We start from the raw sequence: 12,438 nt of genomic DNA, 5'->3' as shown, positions 1-12,438 counted from the left end.
GTTTAATGCACCTGGTGTACGTCAAAGATAAAGGCTGCTTGGCTACAACCCCAAAACCAACCCTGCAGTGACTGAACCGAGCAGCTTTACTCACCAGCAGCTCAGTCATGGGAGGAAAATCCATCCCTGTGCAGGAGACCCTGCCACAAGCCATGTGTCTGTTAGAATTTCACCCCAAACCCTCTCCCTAGAGACCCATTTTACAGGAGTTTTGTGGCAGGGCTGGCTCCTGCCATGGGATGGGCATAGGACACACTGTGAGAGGGGGAAAAAACAGACTCAAACTGAAGCACACATAGGGTTAGATGACTAAATTGCTTGAGGGAGATTTTAGAGTGTCAGCTACCAGAAGTAACATCAATATTGTCAACTTACGGAAAACTGGCATGGAGAGAATCAAAGCCCAAAGGGACCTGGGAATTCTCTAATGTCTGGGAAATCTGCTGCAGGAAAGGGGAAAGTATTTGTGAAAGAAATTAGAGAAGCTGCAACTGAAATTCCTCTGGTCATGGCTCAAATGGAGGAAAGAAATGCGTTGCCAATTGCGGAGACGGGAGTTGGAGAATCCACAAAAGACTCAATACGAGTTATATCAGGAAACTCCTTTTATTGTGCAGATGCACTTTCTTATATAGCATAATTTTCCAAAGTCATCATGACTTGCAGTTTTTCATAAACTCCAATTGTGCTATACATACATCAGTCATCTGCTTCTACCTATCACTTTACTATTAATACTAATGCGTTCCGCCTCATATGGATGTTAGCTTCTAATTCTTCTATTCTGACCCTCAAGGTCGAAGCGTCCTTGAGGCCTACTATGTTAGCTTAGACAAACTGTTCAACAGAGTTTTCCTTGTGCAGGCCCTCTAGCATTCCATGCCTGTTTTCAGCGAGCTACGCTCCCACAGCCTATCTTGTGTAAAGAAGCATCAAGAGGGTAGGACGGGAAGATAAAATTTAGAGCTGGATAATTGCAACACCACATAAACACTGTCAATTAGGAGAAAGCCTTAAAGGAGTTGGGCTAGGGGGAAAGATGGGGGACTCTGAAAGCAAAATTGGAGAAAATAGGAGAGTTTGGGTGCTGATATTGGTGTGCCCTCATAGTACAACAGAGCTCAGGTATCTTTTTATGTGACTCAAAAATGAAGGTGGAAATGAAATGAATGTGAAGCTGTCGCTGATGCCAGGATTTCGCTCAAGTCACTTAAAAGCATGAGTCTTTCAGAAAGGGACTGGGGTGCCTCCGTTTCCCAGCGCTCAGCTCGAGACAATTCACGGGACCCAATTCTCAAAACAGAAAACAGGCAGCTCTGCCTGAAAACCAGCCATCTGGAGCGGGGCTTCAAAACAGCCGAGCAGCCAAAATCACCAGGGTTTATGAAAGCTTTCAGTAAAGGAACACAGGGAGAGTAACAGCTCAAAGCAGCACAAAGGCTAGCGAGGGTGCCAACAAAAACTGGAAGTCCCTATGAGTTCAGCATGCCATCGGCTTATTTTGGGGAGGGAGATAAGTGCAGAAAGGGAAGGTGCGATGAGCTGGACAGTTTTTCTTGCTTGCGGTTATATCGTCTCTTTAGAAAGGGTGGCTGCTGTCTCCGACAGACTCTGGCTCCAAGATACACACAAAGTAGAGGAAACCTATCTTTAGTCTCTGTGAGACAAAAGTGCTAGTAAAAAAGAAAGAAAAAAAAAAAATAGACAATTGCTTCCTGTTTAGGGCTGCAGCTCTGAAGAGAGATCCTGCCAAGATGCTGGGGCCAGGGCAGGACCTTGGCACAGGTTACAGCTCTCGGGGGCTGCCCCTGGGAGAGCAGGGAGGGCAGGCAGGTCTGTCTGGACCTGTGCTGTGAGCTGGAGTCATCTGGGGGTACGAGACGAGAGAAGATGCTCTCAGCTCCTGAGAGTCCCCACGCTGGGCCAGGAGGTCCATGCCCTGGATTCCCGAGGGAAGAGAAGGGACTTGAACTTCTGCTCCTTTAGGATTCTTGGTGCCTACAGGCTTTAGGCTGAGCTCAGCTCTGCTTAGGTTAAAAGAGTCGAGAGTGTCTGACACGTGAGTCTGACGGGACAATTTGCAAAGTGACTGTCACACTGAACTTCAGATTGATTAAAGACTTATCCTCTGAAAATTCAAACACTTGGTAAAATTTACAGCCAGAGAGCAGGTACTATGGCAGTCGAGGTGGCTGACTTAAGGACTGATTTGTTCCTTTATCTTCAAAGTGCTTTGGTGCTTCCACCAACAAACTACTTGCAAGAGGTTAAATTAGGAACCAATCCATACTCACCAAGATTAAAACCGCAGCATTTTCTTCAATTAGCTAGCCAAAAGCACTTCTTTGTTTTAAGACCCCAGCACTGACATTTTAGATGACATTTAAAATTTTTCAAAAGCAAGAAAATGATCACTAGACATCAGCTTAAAATGCAAGTTTTTCTGTTTAGGAACAGAACATACTGTAATGCTTTACTAGATAGTTTGTGTTTCTTCTCCTGAACCATTAAAAATACATTAAAGATGTCAACAGCTAATTACTCTGACAACTAGCTTTACTTCCCCTTGTGCTTTTTCCGCATCAGACAGGCTCAAAGCGAGGAGGACATGAGAGTTTTTCTCCTAAAATCACAGACTGAAAGGGTAGGAATGAATCGCTGTGGGTGGATTTACTCTCAGTCACATACAGGATATTTTCAGCTACTTTCTGGCACACTGTGGAAAAGCAACGGAAAGTGAAAAACCAAAGGAATAAAAAATCCTGGTAGACCATGTAACACACAAAGTGATCGTTTAATTTCTACTCAGGGCTTTCATGAGGAAGTGAAAGTCTAATCATGTATTTTCAAAGCATCTTAGCAAAACTGGGAATGCGTCCTAGCAAAACTGGGAATACTCCTGCAACAGATAGCGTGGGTTCAGCTGAGCCCAGCCTAAAAGTAACCCAGCAGCCGTGCAGTGTTGGGAAAGGTCTTGCGCATCCCCATGCACTTCTCCTGGTCAATGAACAGCGAGTTGGCTTTGGTGGCCAGGTCATGCTCCAAGATCGACTTGGCATGCACCAGCATTTGCAGTATGTTCTCGGCGTCTCTCAGCCGCTGCTGAAGGCTCTGGATCGTCTCATTGATTTCATGGACCTCATTGACGAGGCTGGAAAACAGCAAGAAATGCCCATTAACAGTCCCGTCACGGGGGTGGTTTCTAGCACGGCGTTGGTGATGGGCCCCTTGGGGACAGGATTTCCCCCTTCAGTGTGCTCGGAGTAACTCAACCCCTCATTTCTGGCAGATGCACGGGAAAGGCGAGGGCAGAGCTCCTCCAGACCTCCGTGGGCAGGCATGGTTAAGTTTGCTCTAAGGCTTCGGCGATGTGCAGCCTCATCTCCTGGAGCAGCTTGTGCCACCGAGAAGAGGGATGAGCAGCTGTGGTTTCCTGTTCCTGTTTGGTTTTGCGGGTTTGTTGGTTCACCCACCCGGATCTCCCTGTGCAGCGTTCCTCCCCACACCCACGGATGCACACACAGCAAAATGGGGGAGCTGGGAGAGGCTAAAAGTGAATGTGAAACAAGTGGAGGATGGAAAAACCCAATGGCATGCAAGGGCTGGGTTTATATGGCTTCTAAAAAGCTTCACGTGGAGTCATTCCCAGAGGGCTCCTAGGAGGAGGGGTGAGGTTTGGGGTGCCTCACCCCTCACATGGGGTGCTGTTGGGCACTCAGGGCAGCCTGCTCCTCCACGGCCCCTTGGGGTGCAGTCCCAAAGGGCTCACTATGTCCTTGAAAGGATTTCCAGTGTCCTCAGGGGAGGTGAGGACAGCCCTTACTGCTTCTCCACATGGTGCATCCTTTCTTGCAGTGACCCAAAAGGAAGCAGCTAAGTGCTCTCAACACAAGCCTGTCAGAGATTAAAGGGCTTATACTGCAAAACTAAGCCATCCAACAGCTGGGAAGCAGGCAGGAGAGTAGGTGAGGTTTACCCAAGTGGGAAAAATCCATCCCTTCACGGGGTGGTATCAGGCTGTACCCGGCCATGGCGTACAGCCTCCTTCGTGGGTGCAGAGCTCTTCTACCACCCCGAGGCCGGGATACCTAATCATTGCTCTTGATTATACCAGTGCACTTATGGAATGACTCTTTGGGGAAAAAAAAAAAAAAAAGATTAATTTTGTCATCCAGTGATGCTCCTGAGCGCTACGACCAGTCACTCCTCAAGGACCCTCCCAGCCCTGGGTCCTGCCTTACCGGAGCTGGGCAGTGTCCCGGCACAGCTCCACATTGGGTCTCCGCGTGCGCTCATCCAGCCGGGTCTGAGCCACTTTTAACACTAGCCCATTGTCCCTAATGGCTTTTCGGATGGCTTCTATGTTCATCTCGATCTGGAAGATTTCCTGCAGTGTCTGGCATGAAAAAAACGCATTCATAAATTAAATGATATATTCTCAAGTGACCACATCATTTCCCTTTTCTCCTGTCCATCTGCAGAAAAAACCAAGTTGAATAAGCAGACCCTGGGCTCAGACCCCTGTCGCTCTGACACATGCCAAGGCACAGATCCAGCAGATTTCTTTTCAAGGAAAAGCCTCTCTTTGCTGTTACTGTCACATCGGAGGAGATTTTGGAGCAGTGATGGATCTATTGAATTACCAGCTACCCAAAATTACTGCTTGCAGGAATTGATCATCCATCAATAGCAACTCATAGAGGGAAAGTTTTTAATGGATCCTCATTTAAAGACGTGACATCAGCCTGCAGAGCTGCAAGCCCAGTCTCTGCTCAGTTAATCGATACCGTGTCAAGCTCTTTTCAGGAAGCTTTCCATGAGACCCAGCAGTCCGAGCCAGGTGCCCATCACTGATCTCCACTTCCCCTGCTTGGCAGAGCCATGCGGGAAACACACGGCTGACCATGCAGCAAACCTGGAGCACTGAGCCTGAAAGCATGTCCTTGGAGGAGAAGGGAGCCTGCAAACCCCCCGGCAGGCACCCCAGTAGAGGCCCAGCAAAGACTTTCTGCAGGGCAGCCAGCACTTCTGAAGTAACTACCAGGAGATGCAAACAGCATTTCCACCTTCTGCTTGAAATCCCTTTGCTGCTGGGCACTAGGGAAATAAAGGATCCCTTGAGAGGAAGTTACAGTGCCAACTTGTCCTGCTCCAAGGAGAATGTCCCCAGTACTTGGAATTTCAAACAGATAATGATACTATAACCAGCTCCTTGTGGCAACCGTTCCTCTTCTTGGGCCAGGTCTGTGTGTCACTGGGAAGTGACGGTGTCACACCGAAAGGGAGGGGTTCAGGCTACCTTGGCCAGGTGGGTCTGAATCTTGCTCTTGGCGTCAGCTGTCTCAGCGATGCGGTTGGCAAAGGCGACGTTCACCCTGTTGAACTGGCGCCACATCTCGTTGGCCGTCACCACCAGCAGGTTCTCGAGGTTGTCCCGCAGCTTGGCGGAGGCCGCCCGTTCGCTCTGGGAGAGGAGAATGTTGTCGTCCGAGAACTTGGCCCACGACTCTGGCACCGAGATCCTGGGGAGGAGGAAGGAGAGGCCTCCAGTAAGCCCATGCTGCTGAAGCTGGCCATGGCCAGGCATGCCATGGGAGCAGTGTGGATTAAATGCAGGTTAAAGCTACGCTCTTAATTTGACCACATGAAGGTAAAACACCTGGACACCATTTGTTCGATATGCTTATGAAATGATGACATGTTCATGAAGACAACTGTGGTACTTATGAAAGCCCAGACAAAGCAAAGATTCCCCCAGAAAAATGAAGATTTTAGTCAGACCTCATATTTACACGTTCGAGCCATCTAAGTGCCAAGTGATTCCCAGCTTCACGTCGACGCGCAGATTGCAGTCAATTAATTTTGCTCATAACTTATCTCAGTTTCATACTAAACTGAACAAGCATTAGATAATATTCATTTCCCTGTCTGTGCATTCACGATGAAGTTCACGCCTGTGCAGTAGGCCAGAACAAGGTCAACAAAAGACTTAAATACCACATAAGCCCCATTTAAAACATGCTGGTTCTCGGCACATTTTGCCCCCCTCTGAATTTTAGCATCAATCCTTTGCAATTCATTTGCAATATGTCTGAGCTGTGAATAATTATTCAAATATTAGAAAGATTGAATCAATCTATGCCCCTCCATAAACTGCACGCGTCCTTGTGAGCAGCAGATATATTCCCTCAGCCCTTTGCCACTTAGCGCATATCTCTGCGAGTGCTGGTTTAGGTCACCATTCATCTACTGCAGAGCCGAAGCTGAATTCCTGGCACCCAAAAGCAGCTGAACCGTATCCCAGGACCATGCTCTCTATTTCTTTATCTTCTGTGTCATTTCGGCTCCCTGCCAGGCCCTCTCCATGCAGGGGTGAACCCCCCAGTCGTCACGTCAACCAAGAGCGCTCATGCAAGCACTGACACATCTTTGAAAATACGCATAAACTTAATGAGCTGTGCAGAGGTGTTGGGCTGAGTTCATTTTCAGGCTGATCTCTGAACCCTGATATAATGTGTAATTAGGTGGGACTCGCTTTCACCCACTGCGTGTTCAGCATCCAGCTGAAAGCAGAGGGTTGTTCTCCCTTTATGGTGAGCAGGGAGAAACGGCCCCTCCAAGATGGGTGTTTCCAGGCAGGATGGATGTGCCATGCAGAGACACATGCCTTTACAGTGGGCTGGGGACAACCCGTTCCCTGCCAGGGCGAGGCACCGCGCATCCCAGGGACAGCTCGGTGCTCTCGTGCTGCCCAGCGTGCACTCACGTGGCGTCAACCCGCTCCAACCCTCGGAAGTAGCTGATGCCATCGGAGGTGTTCCTCAGGTGGTGGCACTTGTCGTCGATGCGGTAGGCTGTCTGCTTGTTGGCCAGGTCCCTCTCCAGCTCATGCTGGGCTGCCCTGTTGGACCTTCAACACACAAACAAGAGCCATGGGTGGGGATGTATGGGTGGAATGGTTTCCTCCCACCTGGGCAGCTACGTGCTCCTGTGGGCGCCACTGCCCGCTTCCCATGGAGCCTGCCCAGGTTTTACGGCTGTAGGGTGTGGGCAGAGGTGGGGGTCGGCCGGGGTTTCACATCGCAGCTGCAAATGCAGCATGAGAGAAGGAGCTCCTCCTTACGCGAGCTGGGCTTTCGCCTTATCCAGGTACTGCTGCATCCTCTCCTGGCAGGATCTGATGACGTCGGCTTCCTGGGCAAAGGCAAAACATGACCCCATCAGTATCCATGCTCAGTTGTCCTGGTCACACTCATCCCCTCAGGCCTCTCCAACCGTGCACACAGCAAGGACAAAGCAAACTGGCAGGGAGTGGAGAAAGTGCCCCCCAACCCCAGAGCGCTCACTTGTGCAGCTGAGCCTGGGCGCAGCGACCAGGAGGGGATGGGAGGGTGCTGTGGCCACAGCCATGGCCTCCCACTTCACTTTCAGGGTGGGTTGCCAAGTGTTTTCTCATCTTGACATCAATGTCAAGTGATGATTAGTTCCACTATAGGAGACAGGGACAGATCCTGACCTGATATGAACAGGCATAGAGGTTCTCTGGACCAGCAGCGCTACACATCCCCATCCCCAATCAGCATCTGCCCTTTTTGCTCCCCAAATGTTTTCTTCCCCAGGAGAAATCCCATCCATCTGGGACAAGAGGAGACGGACTTGAGTTTGGTGTAACTTTCTAAGCCATTTCTAAGAAACATCCAGCTCCACCGGAGGAAGGCATGTGCTGCTCTCAGCTCACTTGACTTCAGCACAAATCTATCGCGTTTGTGAAGCCCCAGCTACTGGAGGCAGGTGATTAGTGCTCCAAAACCATAATTTTTAAGCCCTCCTGTCTGCAGGAGCCAGCTGAAAAGCATGGCCTAAATATGTCCGAAACACTTAAAATCCAAAATGCCATTGTGGAGATAACCAGCTCCAATTATTTTCTTAAAATCTCATGACCCTTAAACTAATCTTTCAATTTTTTTAGGGCCTGACTCATAAGAAAATATCTTCTAACAGAGCAGTGGCTTCACAGTCCCAGGGGCTGCAGTTTCCTTCCCAGTTTCGCGATGCCTTTGCAGTGATTGTATTTTGTTGTACCCTGCGATAGGATCCCATCTTCTGTGCCAGCTCTCATCGTGTTTGCTTTTTATTCATAATTTAAAGCAGCCTATATAAAGGCAGGCAGGAGTGCGCGGTTTTAGGACTGCTATAAAATGCATTGCCTAAGCACACACAGTCTTACTGCGGCCACGCTGCTCTGAGCAAAGCAAAGCTGGGGGTAGATGTAATATCTTTTATTAGACCAAGTAACATAGTTGGGAAAACCAGACAAGCTGTCGGGCAGACACTGCCTTCTCCATATCTGTGTGTGTGCATGTGTGCGTAATATATATGTATGTGACACAGATATATAGAGATATATCACATGTATGTGACAGATACTTATAGATCCTGTGCCGGCAGGGCTCTGAAAGGCAGGAGAGTCCCACAAGCTCCTTGAAGAGGGACAGAGGACCCTGATAGGCTACACAAACACACAGCTGGTTTTCAGCTATTCCTGCCTCTGGCAGGGCAAGTCTTACCCACACCGTGTGGGCACGCTGCTGCGTGGGGGAACGTCGTCCCCTGGCCCTGCAGGTTTTGGGGGTTTGAAGAGTTTAGCACCTCACAGGCACTAAGGAGCCAGAGAGGGAACAGGGCTGCAAAACCTGTTCAGAGTAGTTTAGGTAAAAATAACACATGATCTGTGTTGACAAACTTACCACAAAGAGCTGTTTCTCCACATCATCATGGACCAGGTCAATGCCCATCCTCTTCTCCCGGTGAAGCAAGCACTCCTGAGTGACCTGTTGGGGACATGCCATCACTGCTGGTTGCAAATCCCTACAGGGATGGTCCCCATGTCAAGTAATGTAAGAAATGAAATTGTAGGTGGGCACAGAGACGACAGCACGGGAAAAAAAGTGCCCAGGGCAGCTGGTTTAGCTGACAACGAGCAGCCGAGCTGCAACATCAGCATTAAATCAACGTGGGGGAGCACACGTGTCCCTGGCGCAGCCACAGCTGAAGGCAGGGACCTGTGTCAGGCTTGAGGCTGACCTCGCCAGAGCCTCGTAGGAGGACATGGGCTTTTGTCTCCCAAACCAGGATTTTGGATGTACCACTTATAAAAATATTTGGTTAAGCAAATACTGTTCTGATGTGCTCAGTACGTACTGATAGGGGAGGCAGCAGATGGCAAGGCATTTGTTTATTACTAACTTAACTAATGGTCTCTTAATAAAAACTTTCTAGACGTTACGGAGCTGCAATGAAACTTAATTGGGCGTCTGAATGGCTGCAGATGTTTCAGCAGTAGGCTACAGCTTGCAGCCCACCGGACAGGGTGCTTACCTGGAGAGGGGCCTCTGTCTCAGCCAAGGCTCTCTCCAGTCTTTTCTTCAAGTCTGTGAGTGCGTTCGTTTCCCCGATCATCTCATCCAGCTCATGGCAGAGCTCTGACTTCCAAAATTCTATCTCTTGGACACGATCTCCCAGGTTTTTGGTGCTTTCTACTTGGGTCTTCTTTGTCTGCTGATATTTATCGTGAATCAGACGGGAGGTATCGACTCTCAGACACTCGGCATTGCGCCGGGTAGTCTCCGACTCTTTGTAGTTGGTCAGATTGGACATGTACCAGTCGTCAGAGGTGTACCGGCTGAAGAGGGTTGTTCTGTTGGAAACAAAAGGAAGCATCTTGCTTGGGGGTAACCCCTGGGAGCTTTTGGAAAAGGGAGCCAAAGTTGGGTTGATGGCAGCTGCTTTGTAGTAGGCTCTGGGCATCTGGGGGAGGCTGAAGCTCTGAGGCAAGGGGTAGTAAGGAAAACGGTTCTTATAGCTTGAAGCCATGGTGCTGATGGCAGGCAGAAACTTGGTAGGTGTTGATCTTGGATGGGCATATGTTGCAGTTAAGGGAGATCCAACCAGCTCCATTCTTGAACGCCGCTATTCAGGTATGTGTCCTGCACAAAGGAGACAGAAGAAGACAACCTCACTCAGTAAGCTCCTGCACTTGCGCTACTTCTTACAGCGACACACGCAACTTAAAATACGAAGAGCGATGCACACAGCACCCACACATCGCCTGGACAGGCCTAAAACTCTTGAAAGCAAATCCCTTCTGACAGCATCCCAAGCATTTTTATATATAAGGATTTTACTTTGTTGTCAGTATCTCTCATCAGGTCTTGGAATGTAGAGAGAAACAAATCATGGCTACTAAGGAGAATGACAGATACTGTGCCTTCATTTTGTCTGTCCGTCCAATGAAACTGTAGTTGCTGATTCTCTGATGTTCATTTGTTTCTTTTGGCCAGCGTTTTTGCTGATCTTATAGTATTCCTGCTGTAATTTCCTCTTTAAAAGTTCCATTACCAGCCGTGATAGCTTTGGATGCACAGCTGCTACCAACCCAGCGTGGTTTGTGGGTGAGGGAATCCATCCTCATCATCTCTATTTTCACTTGCAGTAAAAGCTTGAGTGAGGTGTCCGCAGGTGAGCTGAGCTTTGCTTAAATTTGGACTATATCCAAATTTCACCCCACCCCTGCACCCCCCCCCCCCCCCCATTTCAACCTAAAAAGAACAGCCATCTCTGGACTTGCAAAGGAAGAAAAACATCTCTGGCTCACCTGCTGTAAAACAAATGCACTTGGAAAGGAGATATCCCACAAAGTCTTTTCAGAGCAGCTCGTAAACACCAGCCTTGCAGTAACCCTAAGGGGAAGAGTCACACAGGAAGATTTTGCTACCAATAACTGTGTAAGGCATGTGGGTGCCATTGCTCTTTTCAGATTAAGGTTATCAGTCAATTTTATCAGAAATATAATGCAGAGGGGCCACCGAATGTACCTGACACACCTCATCTAAGGACAAACACTCAGGAGGGTATGCTGTGCTCGGTGTGAAGTTTCTGTATGGTTACAGGTGTCACCCACGGGCAGAATAAGTCCCTATAGCTGTTGTAGCCAGGTGCTGTGTTGCAGGGATGTGTCCTTCCCCTAACACCATCCCATCCCCACTGCTCCCAGCCTGGCTCGGAGCCGCAGTGAAAGATTGGGACGCTGGTGTGCTACAACAAGATCCCTGGGTGGGAGGGGAGTTTGACCTGAAGCATGTGCTAAATCCTATTTGTCACAGCATGAAATCAACTTTATTCCTTTAAAAATGGGATGTTTGCATGAAATAAACTCACTTTTATTCTAGAACAAAGCATCGACAGAAGCGATCACGTGGCTAGAGGTTTAATTGCTCCTCCTGGGCTACCCTAATCACTTTGCATGTGTAGGCGAGCTGAGAGAGACTGCCTTATTTTTAAAATCATTAAACCCTTGGGAAAGAGAGTTTCTTTCATTTTAGTCACCTCTGCAACAAAGAATGCCTCTCTCTACACAAGGGCAGGACGAAGGAGTCACAGTTTCCTACTTTCCTTCCTAAAGGCTTAAAAGGCGATGGATGGGAGGCACACGGAGACAGGCAGGCTCTGCCTGGGAGCTGCTGTTGCTGTACACCGAGGGTAACCCTCCTTCATGCCGGACGCTCGCAGCCCATTGACCCATTGACTCATTAAACTGCACGTTTTCCAACATCTAGCTATGGGGACAGGTGACCTAAGAGACTTCTTGCGTCACCTGTGCCTGTAGCAGTTTGGTGCATTCAGATGAACAATGTCTCAGAATGCAGCTATTAAATTAGAGAACGGCGAATACAGGAGAATAACAGGACCTTCAGTTCGGGCAAATCGGAGAAAAATAGGGATGAGTTAGAGGGCAAAAGTGTACAGCCCGCAGCTGGGAAATCACTGAACTTTGAGGACAGTATTTGCAAGCCTTGAGCAATTTTGGCCATGCTGGCATGGGCTGCCCCAGTACCTGACTTGAGAGCAGCATAGCTGTGGGCACCGAGTCTCGCCCCAGGATCCAGCCTGGCTGAAGAGGCTGTGGGATAGGCAGCGGGAAACTCACACCCTCAAATTTAGCAGAAAAACTTTCACAAACACAACCCTCCGAGCCAGTTTGGCAGAGCTGAGGATGAAACGTCTGTGCTCAGGTCCAACAAAAACCACTGTGTGTGTCGGTTCCCACAAACCAGTCACTTCAGCCCTTTTGTCCCTGCTAGGGACAGGCGACTGCACTTTCCTTAACTCCGTGCCACTTATTTATACGTGAGAAACAGCATTCCGAGAGTGGGAGACTGCTTCCCTGGCTCCTACCCCTGCAAATAAATTATTCCCTTTCAGCCACTGACAGACACATATTTAAGAACTTGGGAATGGACCAGGGTTACTTTTCCCTGCATTTCCAGCTGAAATAAATGTCCCTGCACCCTCTTGGGATAAGTCATCCCAGGGTGCTACTTTCTGCCACCCCTGAACACAGACACACCACGGGAGCCCCCAACCACCTAGCTGGGGTAC

General features: G+C 48.9%; 1 pseudogene; it reads right to left on the bottom strand.

Annotated features, from left to right (window-relative positions):
* Positions 1-2,919: 2,919 nt before the first annotated feature.
* Positions 2,920-9,957, bottom strand: LOC147414404 (tektin-3-like; annotated as a pseudogene).
* Between the last annotated feature and the right edge of the window lie 2,481 nt (positions 9,958-12,438).

This window comes from Leptosomus discolor, chromosome 15 (assembly GCF_034619465.1).
Source record: "Leptosomus discolor isolate bLepDis1 chromosome 15, bLepDis1.hap2, whole genome shotgun sequence".
Classification (NCBI taxonomy): domain Eukaryota; kingdom Metazoa; phylum Chordata; class Aves; order Leptosomiformes; family Leptosomidae; genus Leptosomus; species Leptosomus discolor.
The sequence above is the reverse complement of the archived record's forward strand: the minus strand, read 5'-3'. Positions and strand labels throughout refer to the sequence as shown.